Consider the following 24083-nt stretch of genomic DNA (forward strand, 5'->3'; position numbering starts at 1 on the left):
GATTGAAGGTACTTTTTCTGTCTCCTATTACTTCTCTTTGCCAGTGCTGGAGACAGAATATCCAGTGATGTGCAGCATTGAGCTGAGGCAGTAGAATTGTCCTCATGCCCCACCTTGTTCTGATGAAAGCATAGAAGGCTCCTCAAGGCTTCTTCCTGCTTAGTTCAAGCATCTGTTTTCCCAGCACAGCAGATTTCACAGAATCATAGAATAACCTGAGTTGGAAGGGACCTACAAGGATCATCAAAGTCTGACTCCTGGAATTGTATAAACAGTAAAATTTTTTCATGTGTGTCATAAAAGGGGAGAAAAGGTCAAGAAACTGTTGAAGAGTTGATGGTATGTGCAACACTATCAGTTTTGAGAACTATCTCCATATGTGGACTCAGTTTTGGCAAACAGTCATTTTTAAAGGTCTCAGATCTGAGAAATTTCTGACTCCTGCATGGCTTGTCAGCAGCAGCATGAGGCACCCAAACAGGTTTCTTTCCTCATGTTCACATTTGTCCTTAAGGCACCAGAGGAAAAACTGTTTCCTATTCCACTCCAGACTAAGAGGACCTGACAACTTAATAATTGAACTGGGTACTTGGCTCACTATGCCTCTGATGTGCCTCTTTTTAATTGATTTTGTCATGATCTTTTTAACTTCTCTTCCGCTGTTGCCAGCATGCTCTCACTCCTCATAATGCCTTTGCAAAGAGGTTTTATTAGAATTTTCCCTTGTCATATCTTATTCTCACCTATTTGTTACCAATTAACCCTCTACACCAAGGTGGTTTGCAGGATCTGCCAAAATGAACTGCCTGCTGCTGGAAATCTTTGAGCTCCATGTCTCTGCCAGAGATATTGTAAAGAAGAAGAAACTGTGCCTGTATTTTCTCCCAAATCATCAGTAACAAAAACAGCTGCTTAATGGCATTGTTACATATATTTTCTGTGAGGAGGGCAAAGGAAAACGTACCCATGAAGTGACTAAAGAAATAGAAAACAAATCTTCAGTTGCAGTTTTGACAAAGCTTGCAGTCAATGGCTCATTGTCCAAATGGAGATTGGTAACGAGTTGTGTCCATACTGGAGCCAGCATGAATTAATATCATTGTAAATGACACAGACAACAGGTCTGAGTGCAGCCTTCTGCAGGTGTGTGGAGCTGATAAATGAGAAGGAAAGGATGCTGGGCAGGGGGACTTTGGCAGGCTTGGGAAATGTGAACTGTGTGAAGTTAAACAAGGCCAAGAACAAGGTTCTGTACCCATCAGCTGAGATCACTCAGCAGTTACTGTCGTGGACTTGGGGAAATTAGTTTAATCTGTTACTAATGAAATCAGAGCAGGATGATAAGATATGAACCCAAGCTTTAAAACACCTTCCCCCCATTCACTTCTTCTCCCTGAGTTTGACTTTGCTCCTCAGTCCTCTGTCTGCTCCCCCTCAGGGGACAGAGGGACAGGCAATGGGGCTTGTGCAGTCACTCCATCACCCATCTCTGCTGAACCTCCTTCCTCAGGGGGAGCATTCCTCACATTCCTCCCCTGCTCCAGTGTGGGTTCCCTTCCACATGGGACAGTTTTCCAGGAACTTCTCCATTGTGAATCCTTCCCATGGGCTTCACTTCTTCACAAACTGCTCCAGTGTGGTCCCCTCCATGGGGGGCAGTCCCTCAGGAACAAGCTGAGCACTTCTGGGGTGCTTGTGGGGACAATCAAACCTGCTGCAGCATGGGCTCCTCTCTCCACAGGGTCACAGGTCCCACCAGGAGCTGCAGCAGCTCGGCTGCCTCACCATGGGCTGCACCCCGGGCTGCAGGGGAATCTCTGCTCCAGCACCTGGAGCAGCTCCTGCCCCTCCTTCTTCACTGACCTGTGTGTCTACAGAATTGCTCCTCTCAAACATTTTCACTCCTCTCCTCTGGCTGCTGCTGGTGTTCCACTGCTCAGCCTGGGGAGGAGAAGGCTCTGCACAGACCTTATTGCACCATTTCAGTATCTAAAGGGAGCTTATAAGAAGGACAGAGATTCTTTTCAGAGATTATTTTCAGCAGAGTGTGTTGTGACAGGACAGGAGGCAATGGTTTTAAACTGGGAGAGGGTAGATTTAGATTAGACATAAGGAAGAAATTGTTTATAGTGAGGGTGGTGAGGCTCTGGCAGAGGTCACCCAGAGAAGCTGTGGCTGCCCCATCCCTGGAAGTGTTCGAGGCCAGGCTGGGACATGGGACAGGGCCTGGAGCAACCTGGTTTAGAGGAAGGTCCCTGTGGCAGGGACTTGGACTACACAATCCTTGAAGGTCCTTGCCAAACCAAACCATTTTCTAATTCTATGATTTATCAAGAATATGCTGTTTTATAATGACCTGATGAAATGTTTGGGGTTTTTTAATGACATTTACCATTATAACCAAGTCTATAATACACAACAGCCCCTCTTAGCTGCCACATGATTTCCTCCTTGCTTGAAGCCAGGCAACCTCTGTAGTTTCAGCAGAGAAATTCTTTACCTGGGTCATCGATGCCAAATGATCTGCTGTGTGAGCTGGCTCAGGGAAAGCTCAGTCGTACTAATGGGGTAATCACTGAGCTCCTAATGAATGGGATTAGTGACTGGGCAAGGATTGTTTGTCCTGGATCCCTTGTTCACAGGCAGCTCGAAGCTCTCAAAATATTTGCTCACAATCAGCTACGAGCTGGGTTCATTTCAGCTCTCACTGACTGGATGAAAATTATTTTCATCTCTGCAGGATTTGCCAAATGTGCTGATGGAGGCAGTGTGCAGTTTGTGGTGGAGAGAAGAAGGGAGTTCTATTTCAGAAGTAAACTCTCTGTAGTAAGGTAAAGCCCTAGGTGTCATAATTTTTAATTTCATGCCAGCATGAACTTTGGCTGGAGAAAAAGAAGAAGGCTATCACTATTCATTAGCTTTTCTTAATAGCAATTAATGAATATTTAATGTAACATATACCAATCCAGTTAGGTAGATTTTACATATCTAAAGAAAAGCCACCGAAAACTGTGACTTGTGTTTCTTCTCCAAACCTGACTGTACTGATTTAAGAAGCTTCACAGTTTTTACCCTGAATGAGCTTAAACATCTGCAAGATTTCTCTGAGCATTTTCTATGCTCAGCCTTTACTGGTGAAAGGCTGTGTCAGCTCTTTGGAAAGGGAGCATGTAACTGAAATCAGTGCAGGTGAGGATCCAGTTTAATATTTGTTGTTCTTTTCTAAAACTCCGCAGTACCCAAAGCCCCATAACATATAGAGGTAATTTTTTTTTTTTTTTTTTTCTGGTAAGAAATATTTTTGCTAAAAGATTTTACTTTTCCTAAAGATTAACAAATATATAATTTTGTTTAGTTTTCTTCAATAATTCCTATGGCATTTTAATTAAAACCATTTTTAAGTGCTTTATTTACTAGAGGAAAACTGTGTTTATAATACACAACACACTTAAAGATTAATTTATATGGCACTTTCAGTCATGTTGTCAGGAGAAAACATTGTGGATGAAAATGGAACAAAATCACAAATGTTGGTTGCATTGAAACCTATTAAATGAAGTCTAAATCAAGATTTTGCATTCTTCATGAGATATCTTGCTTGTTTTTTTTTTAAAGGCCGCCAAAATATGGTAATAGTATATTTTGTTTATTTGTCCTGCTTTTTCACTGATGTTTCCCATGAATAAATATGATGTTCTGTGCATACAGTGGGATCAAATAAGCATCTAATTGATGTGTTGTAAGTGGCACATGTAATTGTGGAAGTGCTTAGCTCAGATCCAGCAGAGCAAATTCTAAAGCAGCAGTGCACAGTGGGGGAATCTGAGCTAAATTAATTTTTAAACATACAAAACCAGTAAGGAAAAATAATAATAATAATAAAAAAAAAAAAAACAAACCAGACAAACATCTTGACTTTTACGGTTTTAAATGAGCAGAATTGGAGACCAGGAGCATGTTAAAAACACAAACAGTAGAGATGAATTAACAGCTACTTATTTTACAGCACATTGTATAGCAAATCTGGAGGCAAAGAAACTGAATTCCCCAGACAGAGGGGACATAATTAAAATCTGTAACATAAGGTAAGACATGCCTATGATGAAAGAGGCAAATATAGGCCAAATTATTCACAATGACACCAACACACAGTATAAAACTTAGCTTTTCTTTCATACAATTAGTGCTTGCTGTTTATAGCAGGTTTAATACGACGTGATCAGTAATGCAGACACGGAGGTGGGGCCTGAATGTGCAATGCCTTGAGGATCCATTCCACTTCCCAGGGTGACCACAGGCTCTGTAAAACCAAGAAGAGCTGTTGAGAATTCACAGGATCCCCAGAGAATTTCTGGTGCAGAAGTGTCACTGATGGAAAGGGTGGCACAGTTGACAACAAAGCAGGTTAATCTCAGGAAAGTGTATTTTCACTGATTCCAGTCTAAGGTGATGGTGGAACTGGAAGGGATGAGAAAACTTGGACAGATTACCCACAAAGGTTGTGAACTCCTCATCCCTGGAGATGTTCAAAACCAGGCTGGAAGGGGCAGTGAATAACCTGGTCTAGGGAAAGATTCCCTGCCCATGGCAGAGAGGTTGGAAAAAGATGAACTTTAAGTTTCCTTCCAACCCAGACTTTTCTATGGTTCTGTTGTTCTATGAGTGAGAATAGAGAAAAAACAAATTCATCAAGAAGATACAGCATATAACCTGCTGCAGCAATGAAAAGAGTAAATTTTGTGTTCTCTTCAATGCCAGCAGTTCCTGTACCTAAAGAAAAGTGTATTTCATTTCAAAAATATATTTTTCTGAAAAATGGACAAGGAATAGAAGACAGAGAGTGACACTGTGCACTTTGCTGGACAGAATACAGCTGAGAAATTGTATTGTATTGTTTCCCATTTTTCCATGCAATGAAAAAATTAAAACCTTAGGCATTTCCTCTGACTAGGAACAACTCATTATAACTTGTAGATGTCTAATTAGAGATCAAAAACATACAGATCTAAACGATAAAATATTTACACTATTCATGTAGACAGTTAATAGAATAAAAAAAAAAGGTAATTTTTGATGAAAGAGTCTGTTTCTCTCCAATTACTGTAAAAGAAACTTTTTAGAAAGACATCAGCAGCAGGATAGCACCTCCAAGATCAGGAGTTTGCACTTCTGAGATTACACAGATTGTATTTTTGCACTCAACACCTATGAAACAGACCTGAGCTTTTGTAGGAAAATATATGAAATATATCAGCAGGCTTTTGTAGTGTTTGTGTTTATTCTACCTCTGCTTCCTCAGTGCTATGTGTACACATGCAGTGTAAGAAAATCTAGTTGAACTTGTTATCCAGGATGAGGAAAGGAATGAAAAACTGGTTTGTTGTTATTATTACTAAAGACATAACTGACAACAACTTCTTTTCTTTTTTCTAATTTTTTTTAATACAGGTGAAAGCCTTAGAAACACTGTTTTAATTATGCTTTACTGCAAACCCACAAGGTGCTAAAATAGACCATGATCAGACACCAGATAGCCAAATATAGACAAGAAAACATTTTCACTTATGTTAATTTTTAAACTGCTCATAATAAGATTGTTCAGATAATATTTTGAAACCAGATGTCCGTTATGTGCTGTGCTGCAGATACAAAGCAGAGATGGAGGTTTCTGCATTGTATTGACATAAACACCTCCAAGAGGCAATAGAAACACTCTCATGGGAAGGGTACCTTCTGAAGATGACATTCATCCCAGCTAATTTAAGGTGTAAGCACCTCCATCTGAGTAGAATGACTCCCAAGCTCCAGGCTCCTATTACAGTAATTACAGATCTAATCAATACAGCCAAAGATTTTTATGTTTTTTAGGGTGGGGATCATTTGAATAATCAGCTCCACATTGACCTAAATTTCACTGGCTGATATTGACTCTCATTAACTGCAAGGGGCTCTTCAGAATGACTTTCTCAGATGCAGAGAAGTTCACTGTTGCTATCTAAATTTACCTGTACAAATTCAGCAGCCAAAGTCCTTTTAATGTCGTGAGAGGAATTGCTCAAGCCACTCATGTAAGTAAATGTAAGTAAAAAAGCTCTGGAAAGCTTTTTAGACACCACTAACCATTTAAACTTTCCTCCCACTTGGGAACCACTGTCACTTTTCTGTTTATTTAATATTTCCCAGCACTTTTTAAAGAGGAAAGGCTCTAAGGTGAATCTTGAAGGGCTCTTCCAACCCAAACCATTTTGTGGAGTTATAGAATCCTATCATATTTCTACAGGTGCCATTCAACAACATTCACCACCTGTTCAAGTTACAGAATCACAGAATGGTGATTCTGGAGATGAAGCAGGGTGAACAGGGCTGTGTCCAGTTGGATTCTGAATAGCTCCAAAGCTGGAGGCTCCACAACCCTCAGCAACCCATTTCCCTGTTTGGTCAATCTTATACTAAGAAAGAAAAAAGTGTTTTCATGTGCTCATGAAAATTCTCATATTTTTCAGGTTGTGATCACTGCCTTTTGACCTGTCAGTAGAAATCACTGAGAAAAGCCTGCTTCTACTCTCTTTATCCCCCTGCCTCGGGTATTTATAGATAGGAAAGTTCCTCCAGAGCCTTCCCTTCCCAAGGCTGCAGTCCCAGCTCTCTCAGCCTCTCCTGATGTGTCAGAGAGCTCCTGTGTAGGCACACAGAGGAGAAAAAGAACACAGAATTCTGAAAAAGACAGAATTCTCCAAGTGCTGGGATGAAGAGCACATGGGTGGGACATGAAACCAAACCCAGGCCATTGCTCTTAACAGGCTCTGCAGCTACGGGGGATTCAGAATTTTGATTTGCAGGCAGGGAAAATATTTAACATTGAGAAAGCCATTTGAATGAGAAATAGGTAATCTGCAGGCTTGGAGTGCAACAAGAGAGATTCTCCAGACACAAACTGCCTGAAAGATATTCTGGCCCAAAACCCTAGCAGATTTCATATATGTTTCAGGTTTGATTGAGGTTGAAAATTAATTAGAGTTACTGAAAGAGAGTTTGAATTCTGTCAAGCTCTTAGGTTTTGATTAAAGATGTTTTTTTTACTTTTTGGGTAGAAATAATTATGCTGAGTTTAGCAGTTCTACGCATGGACTATACAGTCTTAGTTGCTATACAAATAGAGAACTAAATAACAATCTTTAGAAAGAAATAAATTAAAATTATGTTGGAATATATCCTAGGATTCTTTTAATGTCTGGGGAACTTTTCTGGCATAAAGGCATCTGACTTGAGGATTTGTCTGTATTTCTGTGAGTCCTTTACATTATTTTCATAATCATTAAAAGGAAACAGATACATTTATCCTGATTTTTTTTCTTCACACATAAAGAGAGAGGGCAAATAGAAAAAGGACTCTGCTGCTATCAGGGTGCTAAAATTATGCCTCTATGAAAGCTGGCATATCTCTGTACTGAGAACTGTAAAACAGACTGTGAAGAGCTGCTCCAGCTGAGTGGTAGCTCTAAGCTGCAAGAGGAACCTGAGATAAGGATCCGTCCTCCAGCCTTCCTCAGCTCCAGAGAAGCATCCTTCCCTTCTTTGGGGTTTGCAGTTTAGACTCTGCTCATTTATTTAGTCTGGGCTGTTCTGGCTGTGAATTAAAGAGGTGGTCTCACGGGAAGATAAATTATCCAGAGTAATAAACTAATTTGTCCCTACCTGCTGCAGCTTCAAATCAAGTGAGATCTCTGTCTGGGCAAATATGAGGACTCATATCACACTGTGTAAATAAGCTGTGATCATACAACCTTTGGCATTTGCAAATTTAGATGGATTTAAGACTTTCTCATAGAGTCAAATCTCAATGAACTTCTCTGTTGGAGAAGGCTCATCCAGGTAAATCACAGTCCATCATTAATAGTAGATGACCATTATATATGCAGAGGTTTTGGGTGGTTGAATGATTCTTTAAAAGTCTGAAACACTGACAGTCATTAGAAGCTGACTGAGATGATTGAAGGTGGCCCACAAAATTACCAATTCTGCATCAGTAATAGGAGTGAGATGATCCAAAGCTCATTAAAATTATTATTAGTGTTATTTAAAGGCTCTTTGCTAACATGTCAAACTCGAGCAGGGAGGGAGCCTGTGCCAATGCTGGACCCTCAGCACAGGTATCCTGAGTTGCAGCCCACCAAAAGGAAATTGGAAGTCCTTGACTCAATTTTGTTAATTTTTAATTTTAATGTTTAAGTCAATTTTGTTTTCTCTTATTTTGATTTTTTTCAGTGTTCTGATGAACCCGTTTCGAAGGCACTACTGTGTTTTGATGTTTTCACACTGAAACCATCCCATATGCAAATTTACACTAATTAAACCCATGTCACAGTATACTTATCTGCTTTCCTCTGAACCTGTTGCATACTCTACAGAGTTTCAGATGCACATTGTGAAGTAGCTTCCAAATATCACAGAGCTGAAATCTCCTGACATCCTCTCAGTCATGATGATGAATGAACATAGAACCTAAATTAATCTGAGAGGCTGATAGTAGGGATTGCATTTTGAAACATGAGGATCTAAATTTTCTATTGCTGAAACTCCTGAGAGAGTATTAAAGGGAAAGCAGGAAATCTCTGGTTGTAGTTGCTAATATTCTGATTTTCACTTCCTGACAATATGGTAAATATACTTTGCTTCTGTGCTCAGGATTCAACAGATCAGCTGCTTTGAGCATCAACATCAAATTTACCCTAAGTCAGATAACCTTTCTCTGCAGTTGGGGTGCAATTTGATCTTTAACTCATTTGAAATTAATCTCTTCCATCTGTGGTGGTGGGGAATGGCCTCTGAAAACCCTTTCTGATCACTTTGATGAAGGTTTCCACATGGGCCTGATAGAAAGGGTTTATTATATACATAAATTTTAATGATGTATTTTCAGGATAGAAAAGAAAAAAAAAAAAGACAAGTAAAGGAAGAAAAAGGTCACAGTACTGAGAAAACCTGTGGTGTTTCCTGCCTCTTTGAAGCTGAAGTTAATCAGATAGCAGATTAGTCTGAGAATTACATTACTGACATTGCAAACCTTTCAGGCCTTTAGCTGGGCCTTTTTTCAAGTGTAGTACATGATGATGGGATTTTGCCTTCAGTAAAGACTGTTGTTTCATCATTTAAAGTTCATCTCTTTAAAGAATCCTGCCCACTAATTTTCTACGGAAGCAAATGATGTCCAGTTTTCATTACAGAATTTCTTTAGTGTACAACTGCCCACAGCAGGAAAGCTGCTGCTCTTATTCAGCCACACTGGTCATTTCTGCTTATATTGGAGTTCTAACAGCAGCTCCTTAAAATAGGACAGACCTAATAACCCAAGAGTCTTCTGTCAGAAAACAAATGAGATGGCAGGGTGATGATAGACCCCGTGCAATATTGCTTAATATTCACTTACACTTTTATTTCCCCCTGTGCATTCTCTTAATGGCATCAATGGTTCCCAGAAGCCACTTTTGATTCAACTTCATTGAAATAATTTCTTTTTCTGTTTAGAAATCCAGGTCCTTTGGAAGTCCAGAGTATTTTTGGCCCTGATATGAAGTTCTTCAAATTTGGCATCTGCAGATCATTATTAAAATAGGAGTTTTAGATAAAGACATTAATACAAGTGCATGGGTATCTTTCAGGGACCACCACAAGGTGTGTTTTGTGGAGAGTGTGGCTTAATCCTAAAGCAAAACTAAACCAAGGAATTAGATGATACTGGGAACAAAACAAAACCCCAGCAGTAAATCCCAAGCCTGTAGTCCAGGCACCGTTTGGGGGGCCAAGAAAGGTGTTGTCTATCCAAGTCAGTTCCTTGGGATTCACTATACTAAAAGAAATCCCAAATATTTTTCATTTTTGTGTTTTTTAAGTTAGTCATGTGCCCAGCAGGAATTTACCCTGTGCATTTATGTCTGAGCCCTAAAGATTTATCTTAGCAGTGCACAGTACATGACAAAGTTTAAGTACAACTGGTACTCCTATAGACCTGTAAAAAAAGTCTGCAGCAGTTCAGAATTTGCACCTGGCAGGAAAAACTGCAGAAGATGGCATGATAATGGCAAGAGATGTAATAGGTGATACCACATTTCAGAAGTGAGTATTGCCAGCTGAACTTCCAGGTTCATGAGAAAATTCGTTTCACAAAGGTGGAATGCCCAGTGCCTGGGAGGTGACACGTAATGAATTAGAGTAATTCTGCCTAACCTGTTAAAAACAAATGCTGTTATAGAAGTAGCAGGGCCATTTGCATAAAGATTTTTAAATTACCTGATGTTGAATATGTGAAACATCGGGTAATGACATTGCAAACTCAGCTCTGATTAAATGGCAAGTGAAGAGCGAATCTCAGCAGCATTGTCTTATCACATTAAAACAAGGGGAAAATCTATTTATGAGTGAGCTGACCTCATTTTTTCTCTCACAGCCCGCTGTGCGTGGCAGAGCTTGGAATGATTGAAAAGTCATTGCACAGTTCTTTAACATGACAATGTTTAATCCAAGAAAAAGTTCCTTTTCAACCTCCAGCAACTTTTTTTTTTTTTTTTGAGTGATACAGTTGATATAACCCCTGAATGCATTTTTTGAGGTTGTGTGAGGTTTAAAATTAGGGTTCTAACAAGTTCTCCCAGAAAGTTCTGACAGGAAACCTCAGGAGTTACCTGAAGCACAAACTGCATTCCTGTACTATAGCAAGTCAGGAAAGAGAAATAATCAAACCCACTTAATAATAAGGTCCTGCTTCTTCTCATGGTCACAAGTCACAGAAGATGCTTCCTCCAAAGAAATGTGTACTCATTTTCTCTTAATATTACTTTTCTTGTGGAAGCATTGTCCCCCTGTTTGGCCTGGAGAAAAAGGAGGATGAGGAGTGACTTTATTGCTTTCTACAACTACCTGAAAGGAAATTGTAGTGAGGTGGGTGTCAGTCTCTTCTGCCAGGTTACAAATGACAGGAGAAGAGGAAATGGTCTCAAGCTGTGCCAGAGAAGATTTAGAGTTGATATTACAAGGATTTGTGCCATGGAAAGAGCTGTAAAATAATGGAACAGGCTGCTCATGGAAGTGGTAAAGTCACCATCCCTGGAAGTGTTTGAGAAAATGTTTGGATAACCACCTGAGGACTTGGTTCAGTGGTGAACGTGGTGGTGGTGGTGGTAGGAGGACAGCTGAACTCAATGATCTTAGAGGTCTTTTGGAACCTTAACGATTCTATGATTTGACTTCTCAACAAAAACATCCTTGTCATTTCCTTCACAACATTCCTTGGGATTTCCTTCTCAACATCCCAGTAACAAACTAAAGAAATTTATCTGGAATCATCTTTTTCTGAGGACTGAAACTTAGAAGAGTGAGGCTCGAGGTACAGAGGAGGGCTACAATTTTATTTTTTTCCCTTGACAAAAAGGTTAAAATTTCTCACAATGTGTGATCTAAATCTAAGTGACAGAATGACCAAGAAAATACCATTTGTTGTTCTTCATCCATGGGCTCACTTTGCAGTTTAAGCTGCAGTAACTTTGCTCAGCTGCAAGAAGGTTCTGTGAAAGAGGCCATATCTTTTTCTGGTGTGAGTGGCTACTGCCTTTCCCCAGCAGCACAGGGCTCATATTTGGCAACTCGTGAGGTGTGGAGGGAGGGAGGAAGGAGAGAGAAAAGCAGCTTCATGAATATGTGGAATTATTCTGGGAAGCACTCAGGATAATGTAAAAACGAGAGACATAAAACACTGGCCAGCTAAGACACTAAGAGAGATTAGATAGCAGACCTGGCAAGTCGTCCATTTGCACCAGTGTGGCAGATCTTGTGGTTTTTTTGGGAACAAGCAGTTATTGGCATTTGACTTTCCTCTTGGATTAAGTATCAGGAGGAAAAATGCTGACTTCTGTTAAAATGTGTCTGGTTGCAGGAGACACTCAAGGAGATGGATGTTTAAGAACTGGAGTACACAGCCAAGGCTGCCAAAGATGCAAATCTCTCCGTGCCCATCCAGTGCCTCGTTACTATTCCACCATCCCTGAGAACCTGCCATGGGGAAATACCAGGCTTCCACCTTGCAGCTGCTTTTAGCTACAGAGCAAGCAAATCACAGCTGTAAAAGTTGACAGAAACCCTTAAATTCTCATTCATGTGTTACTGGAAATAAACCTTAAAAAAGCCCACAGAAGACACACAAAATGGTTGGCATTAAACTATTCCAGCTAAGGGAGCAGGAGCTGCGTGCTCCAGTTCTGCTGAAAGGGAGCTGGAGGAAGAATAACGTGGTTTGTGTAGAACTGGAGAAAATAAGAGCTGAAAAGGTTCCCTATCAGGAAAGAAAAACACACTTGCATTACAAGAGTTGCTGTCTCACACACTGATGGGGGTTTTCAGAGCAGCAGCAATGCATATTTAAACACGAGAAGTACCTTCTTCAGATAATTTTTTTAAAGACTATTTAACTATGAAGGAAACAAAACTGTTTTTAGTCAATGAGGACAGAGATGGAATGGATACAACTCTTAACACTGGAAATAGAACTGCAACTTATAATGTTTTCATTAAGAACAGCACTGGAAATAAATTGCTGCATAGAGAGCTAATTAAAAAAGAAGTAATAAATTCTATAGATTTAAATATAATGGTTTTTTTTTTTTCTTCATCCATCTGGGCTCTAGCTGTTGTTAACTCTGGGTGATGCTGGTTTTACATACATATGTTGGTGTTATCCCTACAGATGGTGCCAGGGCTGAGGCACAGGGTGGAAGGAAGCTTCACACGTTTGCTTTGCTTGCACTCTAGCAGTCAGTACTGGATTAATGCAAACCCTAATCCCATCAGAAAAGAGATATTTTAGTAGACACCAGGGAGACTAATGCAGCTGATCCCTGTTTATGGCAGGAAAATGCACATATGTCAGGGCTTTCACTCTGATATTTCTAGATAACCTTGATAAATCTGTTGGACACCTCCTCATTTGGACCTTAGTGGGCTGTTCATAAATAAGGGTAAAAATAGCTGAGTTGACTTTCCTGTTGATCTCTTCCACCATTCTTCCAGTGTAGGTGGGTGAAATACCCTGCCTAGTGGATGTTTATTCCCTTTTCTACTGCTCCAGATCAGTCAACATGGAATATTATGGATGAGATTATTTTCATTCAAATTCAAATGCACCAGATCAACACAAATCACCCTCATTTCTCTTTAGAGAGGAGAGAGGACAGTCTGGTGCATCCTTAACATATCTATTCAATAGCTTAAAAAATATCTATGCATTATCCTGAAAGGGAACATCAAGTGACAAGTTCAGGTTTAGTTATCTAAACTTCAGTGACATTAATATCATATTTTTTATTTTTTTTTAAATATTCTAATTCTGAAACAAATATTTCTGTACTACCTTATAATGTTCACAGGCTTTTCTAGTTTGCCTTGTGTATTTTTCTATAAATAAATTTTCAGTGACCAGATAGGTGAGTCTTGCAATCACTAGTGTCAGAAAGAAACCTTTATTTATAATCTGCCCTGAAATTTAGATTGACCTTCCTCCCTTCCTCCCTCCCTCCCTCCCCTTCCTCCCCTTCCTTCCTTTCCTTCCTTCCTCCCTCCCCTTTCTTCCCATTTTCATATGGAATCCAGATTATTTTAATTTTCTTGGACAGCATTACTGGAAATAAGCAGAAGTATCAACTCTCATGTTAGATTGTGCTGGGACCCATCTAATGAAAGCTTTATAAATTCTTTAGTTACTGCACGGGTACAACTCCCATCTTGTTTTCCCCATGATGTTCTTCATGCACAGAAAAGCAACCCTGTCCTCCAATATGTATGTTCTCCTGCCATCCTCACCAAAAATGAATAAAATAAAACCCACAGGTTGAAGGGAAGAATAGAAAAATATTTCAAAGCAAGATCTCTGAGTTACTAAGCAAGAAACAATGTCAGAACTCCCTGAGCAGGAAATAATCAGGAGCTTGGACAGTGCCTGAGGGAATGTTTTATGTGCATAATTTGTTATTACTCTTCCTTGAGTGCCTGTTCATTGGCACTGCTGGACACAGTCAAGGGGTGAAATATTATTTTGTGCTGGCCAGGCTGGGTGTCCTAACATTCCCCAAATCAGCTGTGTCAGATTTATAAGGGTGCTGCATCCATTTAACTCCCCCTTGTTTATTGTCACTGCTGGGAAGAGCAGCACTAAAGAGATTATGTCGAGTTCCAGAAGTGGAGAAGTGTCTCCATTTTCTTTTGGAAAGGAACAGGAGTTTGTTGGGGAGGGAAGTTAATCATGAGTAATCACTGAAGAGTCAGTTGTACATTATATATTCTGCATCATGCCTCTGGTTCCATTTCTGTGAGCAGAAATGATTAAGATTTTACTTCCTCTTTAGCATGTAGTGCTATAAGGGATTGAGAGAGAAAAGAGGGGAGATGAAGCATTTAAGGGCTCCAGTAGATGCAGAGAAAGCTTTTGGGTACAATAAAAGCCTCTTTACAGCTCAAGTCTATTAAAGAAGAGGCAAGGAAAGAAAAGAAAAGGGATATTTGTTTAGATGTTTTTAACAAATCTTGGATACTACAGTGACTGGGGTGTTTGACATGCTTAACATGAAAGTGAAAAACTAATGTGGACAAAATACAAGATAGGAAATTCCAGGGAATTACTGTGAATCCATGGAATGGGTAGAGATTTTTGAGTTTTCTTTATGTCTCTGCAGCTGTTTGAAAAGCAGAATAATTTTGGTAGTTGAGGCACAGCCTTCTCTGTCCAGCACAACCAAGATCTCCAAGACAATGGCATTTAGCAATGAATTTTGGGACTGCCCATGGACTTTTTCAGAGGGCTTTTACTGCACATCATATTTAACAGGACTGAACAGAAGCCTACATGTTCTTATATGCACCAAGAAAGTGGAGATCCACTCAGATACTGAAATTTCCTCTTAACAAGAATGACAGCCACACTGAAAAAACAAGCAAAGAATCAAACTAAAAACTCAAAGGCATGATATTTATTGTTTTTTCTTCACCCGCAGCTGGCAGCAGCTGAAAGAATCTTAATAAACTCAAAGTACACCTTGGCAAGCATTTCTTTAGATATCTTTTGCCTTCACTGCACTGGATTCCTAGTTTGGAATTCCTCCTTTGGAGGTGGAAGATTCCTGCAGCACCACACCCCAGCCCACCACTCAAAGTGACACCTCAGAATTCCCCTCTATATTTCCCCCTCAATAAAGCTGAAGTGCAGCTGCATCTGGAAATAAAGAACTCCCTCCTCCTCTGCAGCAGGTGGAGCCCAGAGCACACCCTTCTCTGCAGCAGCAGTGATGGAGCTGGGAAAATTCCTCCCCAGTAGGAGGGATCACACACATTTGGGAGACCATTTTGCCTGCTATCCCCAAGTCTGAGGATGAAGAAGAAGTGAGTCATTATGAGAAGGATGGGAACACACAGCAAAACATATCAGGCTGTGATTTAGACCAGATTCATCTTTGTTCTTTGGTGAGGAATAGTAAATATTTCAAGGGGAAACTGTGATGCTACTTAAAAAGCACTTACCTAATTAAACCTCAAGTGCAGGAATCTTTATTCTGCAGAGCTGCACTCTGTGATGCTCAGCACCTCAGGCTATACCTCAGCCATATGGCACTTTAATAGGCACTAGCAGAGGGAGCCCTTTTTATATTTTAACAGATGGGTGCAAGCTACTGGGGTTGGATCAGAGGGCAGAATGAAAGAAAATGTAAGAAAAGAGAATAAAGAGAAAGTTCAAAGGATAAATTCTTACTGAACTCTTTCACTTCTGCTTAAAACAGCTTGAGGTCTTCTTTCTTTCCTAGAAGGAGCTTCTGTTGTATCCAACCCCTTGGACTCAGACTCGCCAATCACAAACCATTTCACAGCAGATTTACCGTGGGAGGCATTGTCCTTGCAGCAGAAATACCACTGCTGATTTCAGAGCCTGCTGGCCCAACAAATACTTTCATGAGTTTAGGAGTAGGATTGAAGCTTTTATAGTGTTTCTCCTGCTGTACCTGTGCCCCTGCATATTAAGAGTGTCTCCCTTACAAGGAAAGGCTGAGGGAGCTGGGGCTGTTCAGCCTTGAGAAGACACAACTGAGATGGGACCTCAGCCCTGTCAGTGTCTGCAGGGAGGGCTCAGAGCAGGGACCAGGCTCTGCTTGGTGTGCCCAGCAATGGGACAAGAGGAACAGGCAGGAACTGATGCCCAGGAAGTTCCAGCTGGACATGAGCAAGAACTTCTTCCATGGGCAGTGACGGAGCACTAAACACATTGTCCAGAGGGTGTGGAGTTTCCCTCCCTGGAGATATTCCAGAACTGTCTGGACACAATCCAGTGCCAAGAGCTCTGGGATGGCCCTGCTGGAGCAGGAAGGTGGCACCAGATGATCCCAGTGTGGCCTCTTCCACCCTGACTCATTCTGTGTTCCTGTGTGATCGGGTAAGGCTGTGGTTTTAATTGCAGCGATTGCATTCAACAAATAATGTTGTGGCATTTTTTCTTCAGCCGGAAAACTCTGGCCCAGGTCAAAATAAGACTATCAGCCAAAGGGACCATAGGACTAAAGGATTATTATTCCATTTACATTGTGGTTGCTACATGGTTTAATGTTTCCAAAATCTATTTGGATGGCTGCCATTTCCTAGCTTTATTGCCTCTCCCAAAACGCTGTGTGATGCCTGTCTCACCTTCTGTCATGGGGTAGCTTCACCTTTAAGACCGAGTAAAAAAAGGGGAAGTTGAAGCTACTGGTGACTGATGGGAGTTTTTCTTTCTGACCAATTATCAGTCATTTCCAAGAACTGACAGCAGATCTGACCATTAAAAAGTGAATTCAACTTGTAAACACCCCCTTAAGAAGTACACTCAGAGCTGTCTCGTTCTCTTTTTGTTTCCGGCTCTGGAGAGGTAACAAGCTCTGTCTTGGCTTTTCCCCTCCCTCCCAGGCCCGGGACAAGGCCGCAGGGAGGGGGGGGGGAAGGAGAGAAAAGCAGAGTTTAGCAGTTTAGTTTAGTTTTCAAGGTCTGCTGCTAGACTGAAACTTGACACTATGAACTTTTGTAGCTTTCTTTTAATTCCTTTACTACCTAGATAAACAACAGATTACTCCTTTTTCTTAAAACAGACAGAGAAAGAGAGACAATTAACATGTAAAACATCATAAAACTACCAAAAACAGTGAAGAAAAGAGTTAAGTTTAAATAAGAAAGAGAAAAAAGAAGATGCTTGTTGCTGAAAAGTCTTTCTGTTACAGCTATGGAGATGGACAGTAGTTTAAAGACTCCTTTAATTCATGACTAGAGTATGGGAGGAATAGAGTATTCAAAGTGTGAACTTTAAAGAAAAGAAGGGTGGTTGTAATGCTGTGAGTTGCTGGAGCTTGCGAGTGACGTGAAGATTTTAAAGCCTTAAAGGAGCCAAAGAGATGGCTGTTTTCCAGGAAGGCTCACAGAAACAACTGAAGAAGATTTTTACCTTTGAATCACTTATCCTTAAAAATAACATCCCTAGATTCAATTTGACCCATTGCACACCTCAGAATAGTGTGAGATGGGAGGAGTGGACTCTAAAAACTCCATGGATTAGCAGGAAGAGACTTCTGTTTCTCTACAAGGACTGATGAAAAGACTAAAAATTGAGACTGTTTTTGACCACCAAGATTGTAAAACTATTTTTTTGTCCCTATGTTGTTATGTGTACAAAGAAATAATCGAGTAGTAAGAAGTAAAAGGGTTTTCTGAAAGTTTATTTTGGTATTCTTATTCTAATAGTCTGTTAATAAACTGTCTTTATTCCTTTTAAATTTTAAGCCTGTTTTGCTCTTATTTTAATCCATATCTCACAACAAAAAAAAAAAAAGTAATTTTTGTTAGTAGTTTAAAACCACAACACCTTCCTATCTTTCCTTGACTGTACTTCCATAAACACCATTCATTTCATCATATGCATTTGTTTCCCACTTCACACGGTAATTTTAATTTGTCCCAAAAGTCCTGTGGCTGCATCATTCAACTGCAGGTAATTCTGTCTGCTGATATTCCTGCACCAATTCTGGGGCTGCATCACCCAGGGTTAAGCAGTAACCCCTTCTGCAAGGGTACACAACATGCAGAGTTTTTAATGTGTGCTCTTGATAAAACACTCTGCGTCTTTCCTTGTTCTGTAAAAACGCAGATCCATGAAATGTATTAAATATTTATTTAATCAGTGATTTTTCTCTATTTGTTCTGTCTTCCAGTGTCCATCGGTGTACCATAAAAAACAATGTTCTGTGAATGTGTCCTCGGAGCATTAATTCCTTTATTGAGAAAAATCTCTTGTTATTTTAATCCTCCATCTGAACTCCTTATGAAGAAAATTATAATTAATGTAGAATTTTTATTTTCATTATTATTCATCACTCTCTGCAATAGTTCAGTATTTTAAAAAGGCAGAACTGGATGTTTCCAACAAAGCACAGATTTCATAATGGATTCCACTGGATTTTAACTACAAGAAATAATAAACGGAAATGTGTTAAAATGTTTATGTGTATTTCACATTGTTTTTCTAAACTATCCACAGGTCTATGTCAGATTTGAATGCCTGTGTGAGACAATTAGATCTACTCATGGCTGTCACATTGGACGTTTTTCGATGGACTTCGCAGGTCATGACAGCCATGACATTAAATTTATTCTTAGAACATTATCAATTCTTATATTAAATTTTATTTTTATTCAACACACTGAAGACTTTTGACTGGAACTGCCCAGTTTATATGTTTGGGGCTTTTTTTTTTTTTTATTTTTTTCTATGTGGCCAAGTCTGTTTTGGTCAGGTTTTACCCAGTAATTGAGAAGTAATTGCCATGGATCAGTGGTACACAGGGGTAGGATATTCTAAGTCCAGCGTGGGGTTCATGCAATCAATAACAGAGTTTCAGCAATGCATCTGCTTTTTCCTGCTTTAGAAATGTCTTTTTTTGGTTTTTGTTTTTGAGGTTTTTGTTTGTTTGTTTTCTTTTTATTCTCTCTCTCTTTTTTTTTTTATTTTTTTTTATTTTTTTTTTTAAGGGGCATTCTGTTAATGGATCCTTTTCTAGCTACTCCAAAACTGTGCAAACTGAAAGGAAGAAGCTCTTCCACCTTGAAAGTGAGAAAATAGCCACGATGAACCCTCTGTTAGGAAACTGGAAAGTGTTGCACCATCTTGGGAACTTGGTTGTAAAACTGCTGCAAACACACTGGGTCTGGTTCTCACATTAGGAACATTTTATGCTTAATGTAATTCAGTTTATGGCCCCAATGCACTGCAAGAATGGTGTAAATTGGCGCTAAAGTTAATGAGAATTAAGCCTAGGGAGTCTAATATTTGCTTTCTATAGTGTTTGAAATTACTTCTGTTGTTTTATAGCAATGTTTAAAAGTCAGCACAGAGACATTATAAACAAAAAAGCTTGGGTCACATCCATCCATCCATCCATCCATCCATCCATCCATCCATCCATGAGAAATGCACTGCAACATTTGATTCAGAGTCTAAGCCTTGATTTAATTACAAGTAGGATTAATTTGGCCTTTTAAATGTAGAGGTGGATACAGTACTTTACCTAAATCCGTGTCTTTCAATCATTTAAAACAGTCAACACTTTATTCAAAGGTAAAAGTTTTTGTGAGCCTCATTTCACATTTCTTCTGTGAGTAAAAAATGATGAAAGGATAACAATAATAAACACAAATAGTGTATCGTGAATAAGTTTCAAAATGCTGACAGAAAATATTTGCCCTTGCATGAAAGAAATGCTTTGGGAAAACAGAAAGAGATATTTCCTTTACCTTCAAATGTAATAACCTTTTTAATGACTTGGGAGCCATCTGATTGTTTGTTATGAAACTCACTGTTTCTGCTTATGTAGGGATTTTGTTTATTATTATGGTGGTTTTTGTCTTTTTCTATCCAAAATTAGTTGGTGCCCAAAGGAAAGCATTAAAAAGGAATTCACAAATTTCTGATATTTCATCATTTCAGTTATATTTTAGCAAATATTCGGATCTCTGAGGTACCCTCAGAGCTGTGTTTTGCAGTGGTGTTATATTTCTATGAGGCTTGAGAGAAATATCCAAGAATACAAATGCACTGAGACTGTTCTTTTTAGGAGGAGAAATCTGCATGACTACAAAAAAATAATTGCAATCCATGCAGATGCTCTTTACATTTTCTTACTAAAATTAATCATTTTTATATAGACCAAAATAAAAAAAAAAAACAAAACAACAAACTTTTAAGTATATTTACTGCCATACATTATTTGAAGGCAAAAGGTGGGAGATAAACCTTAATAATTGATAAGACAAGGTGAAAAAACCTCAAGTTGTGCCAGGGGAGATTCAGGTTGGATATTTGGAAAAATTTCTTCACTGAAAGAGTGGTTAAACATTGGAACAGGCTGCCCAGGGAAGTGGTGGAGTCACCATCCTCGGAGTATTTAAAAGATGTGTCACGTGTGATGTGATTTACTGGGCACGGTGGGATTCAGTCAGAGGTTGGATCTGAGGATCTTTGAGGGATTTTCCAACTGTAATGATTCTGTGATTCTATGATTTAATTTAAGGTGTTCAGAATATTTCTTGGAAATGAAGTTCAGCGTCCTGAAAACCATCTAAGAGAGAAATATTTAAATGACATGGCAAAAGATTTATATGAAACTTAAGTACTCTTATTTGTTGAAATTTCATAGATATTCATGGTTGATGTCTCTATGGTATAGAAATTCTGTTGAAAAAACTTTTTTTAAATGGACTATTAATTTGGGATAACTGAAAATGTGAGAAAATATGTCTGATGAGAATCTCTGCAAACCTCATTGGCAAAATTGACAACCTCCAGGCTTGAGGTTTCTTTTGGGTAATTAAAAAAGGACACATGGCAATCCCAAATCCAGTAAAGAAAAAATCAAATTCAAAATTCAAAATATCACCTCCAAAATACTTTGTAGTCCAGAAAACCATCCAAAGGCTTTAATACAATCCCGTAACATAAAACAGGAGTACGTGTTTTGGAAACTCAAGGAATTCTGACTCACTACTCACAGAGTTTGATATCAAAACACGAATAAATATAATTTTTAGCTCAGGCTAATTTATTTTTTTTTTGGGTAGTCATTACAGAGGATGTCTTAATAAAGGAGTTGAAGAAGAATGGGGAAATATATTTCCTTCTCTTTCCCTATCCAGGGATCGAGAAGGCAGAAATGCCAAGGTGCACTTGCTGCCTTGGAAAACAAAGGCTGACAATTAACATTTCTATTTAGAAGTTGGTGTAATTTTCTCCCTGCCAGTATGCACTAATTAGCCCTGGAAATGCAAAACATGTTTGTGTAACTTTGTGGATTCTCATTTTCTAAACTTTGCAATCAGGAGGACAGAAATTCCTATTAATGCCAATCTTTTTTCTTAATGATTTCCTCTTTTGATTCTTGTTTGTTTGCTTGCTTGCTTTGTTTTAAAGGACTGCCAGTGGAAGAACTACATTTTGTATAACCTGTTTCTAAAGGGAATAGAGGGATTTCCAAACTCTATAAAATCACACTTCTTATGGTAAAGGAAGAGAGAAAAAGGACAGTTTGCTGAAGCAAATTATCCCTTGAAAAATTCAGAAGCACATGGGCTACGCTCAACGTCACCAGAATAGCACATTTCAACATACCCATAAAAGATTCTAGAAAAGAAAACCGTAATATTCCATCACCAGCACATCCATCTCCTTCTGCCATATTCCATTTCCCTTCTCCTATTTGCATTTAAAAGTCTTCTTACATCACATTTGGGGATGAGACCTCAGCAGAGATGGCTTGAACAGGACATGTCTGTCACGGGCCCTGGTGTCACAGAAATGCCCTTGTGGAGCTGACAGTTCATTTGCAGGTGAGATTCCTGTTTCTGATACTTCTCTTGCCTTCTAGCCCTGCTCACACTGTGCCATGAAGCCTTGAACCCCTGAATGTTTTAGCTCATGGACTCTAAATATGAGCTATGTTCACAGAATAATAAAATCAGAATGGTTGGAAGGGACTTTAAAGATCATCTCATTCCACCTCCTGCCATGGGCAGAGACACCTTCCACTGGCCCAGGTTGCTCCAAGATTTCTCCAACCTGGCCTTGGACACTTTCAGGCATGGGGCAGCCACAGCTCCTCTGGTCAACCTGTGCCAGGGCCTCACCATCTTCACAGTAAAGAAATTTTTCCATAATCTAATCCAAACCTACTGCCTCTCAGTTTGAAACCACATGTTCCACAGATTACACAAACTGTGTCTGAACATAAATGAAAACTCACTGGGAAGTTGGGCTCTTGCCTTATCTCTGAGGAACAGAACTCCCTATCTTGCTATTCTTGTTTAGGGATGGGATGGGATGGGATGGGATGGGATGGGATGGGATGGGATGGGATGGGATGGGATGGGATGGGATGGGATGGGATGGGATGGGATGGGATGGGATGGGATGGGATGGGATGGACAACAAAATGCAGAAGGACCTCATGGAACCTGAAGTGAGAAACTGGAAAGTCCAGGTCTCAAGTGTTATACAACAGGGAGCATTTAGAATGACCAAAAAGCTTTAGTGAAGTTCTCCCAAGAGGTACTGACCCCAAAGCTGATTTAGGACCATGGAATATCTCAAGATGGAAGGGACCCATACTAAAACTAAACCATCTGACTAAAAGCTTTGTCCATGCCTTCCTTGAACTCAACAGACTTGGTACCCAGACCACCACCCTGCTGAGTCCAGGAACTGACCTCCCTCTCAGTGAAGAACCTGAAAATGTCCTTTATCCTAATGGAAAACCTTAAAATCCTGCTGGATGAAGATGTGGTGTGACTCGTTGGGTTTCCTTAAAGGCTATAAATAATTGCAAACTGTGGGGTGCTTTCCTCTTCTTTTCATAAAACATTTGGAAGGCAGAGAGAACAGACTTTCTAATTTTCTGTTTTAACAGTGGCTCGTTATATATGAAGTCATTAGGAACAATTAAGTGATAATGCTGAACATTTTAGTAATGGAATTAGAAACCTGAGAAAGTACAGGAAATGCATAATCTATGTAATTTGGGTTCCAATTCCCCCAGTTCTGCCACTGCTGCTGCTCTGTGCAGCTTCATCACAGCAGACTGTGTGCTCTCTGTGACCTCCACCTTGGCACAATGAGCAAGACTTTTGAATTCAACTCCATTTGTGGGAATAAATAAAAACTCCTTGGATTTTAATATTAAATCCAGTTGGTAATGGGCTGGATTTGGTTTGTGTTCATAGAAGAAAGTCACATTTTTTTCAAAACCACAAAAAAAAAAAATCAAGAAAAAGGAGAGAACAAAAAACATTATTTTCGGCTTGAAGAGAAATTTTTTGGAATAACTCATTCAAATTCCCTTTTGACTATTGAGTCAGTAACCTTGTAAAGATGGGGAAAATGTGTCACAAAATTACTACATTTTTCATCCCTATTCTGGTAGCTGCAGGTACTGTGATCAGCCTTAGTGGAGCACAGGACAGGGATCTCTGGGTTGTTTTAGATCTTTTGGAAGATGCAAAAAAATTCAGCTTTTGATTTCAGCTCTGGAAAAAAAAAAAAGGAGTTTGGTTTCCTGTGTCTGCAGCACCACTCAGTCCTTCTGGCACCAAACACCAGCCAGCTGCAAAGTTCATTAAAAAACAATATCCTATCATGAATGGTTACATCAACACCCAAGCTGAAGCCAGTCAGCAATGGGACTTTTTCCTTTTTAATTTTTTTTTTTTTAAAGAACAGCAAAACAAAAACAACAAAAAAAAAAAAGGCAGAAATTTAGTCAGATGAATATTTCATCACCCAGTTTACATCTCCACTTTGAACACAAATTGATGCTTCAGCAGGACTACAAGGCATGCAGCCACCTACAGAACTTCCCCAGGCAGAAATCATATGTACTTTTTGAAGTTAAACAGAAATAAGACAGTGACAATTTTTTCCGTTTTGTTCCCCTAATTGCCAGACAAAGTGCAATTTTCTGTTCTGTTCTATCAACCAGATGCCTTTGTCATCC

The 24083-nt window shown here is 39.5% G+C and overlaps 1 protein-coding gene across 2 annotated transcripts in view; it reads right to left on the bottom strand.

The window, feature by feature from the left end:
• Positions 1 to 3318: 3318 nt before the first annotated feature.
• Positions 3319 to 24083, bottom strand: part of TSNARE1 (t-SNARE domain containing 1) — a 453286-nt gene continuing 432521 nt past the window's right edge. For both annotated transcript variants that reach the window (XM_058832855.1, XM_058832854.1), the window contains exon 13: positions 3319 to 4300. The gene's annotated coding sequence lies outside the window, so the exon portion shown is untranslated. The remainder of the gene's footprint in view (positions 4301 to 24083) is intronic.

This window comes from Poecile atricapillus, chromosome 2, assembly GCF_030490865.1.
Source record: "Poecile atricapillus isolate bPoeAtr1 chromosome 2, bPoeAtr1.hap1, whole genome shotgun sequence".
Classification (NCBI taxonomy): domain Eukaryota; kingdom Metazoa; phylum Chordata; class Aves; order Passeriformes; family Paridae; genus Poecile; species Poecile atricapillus.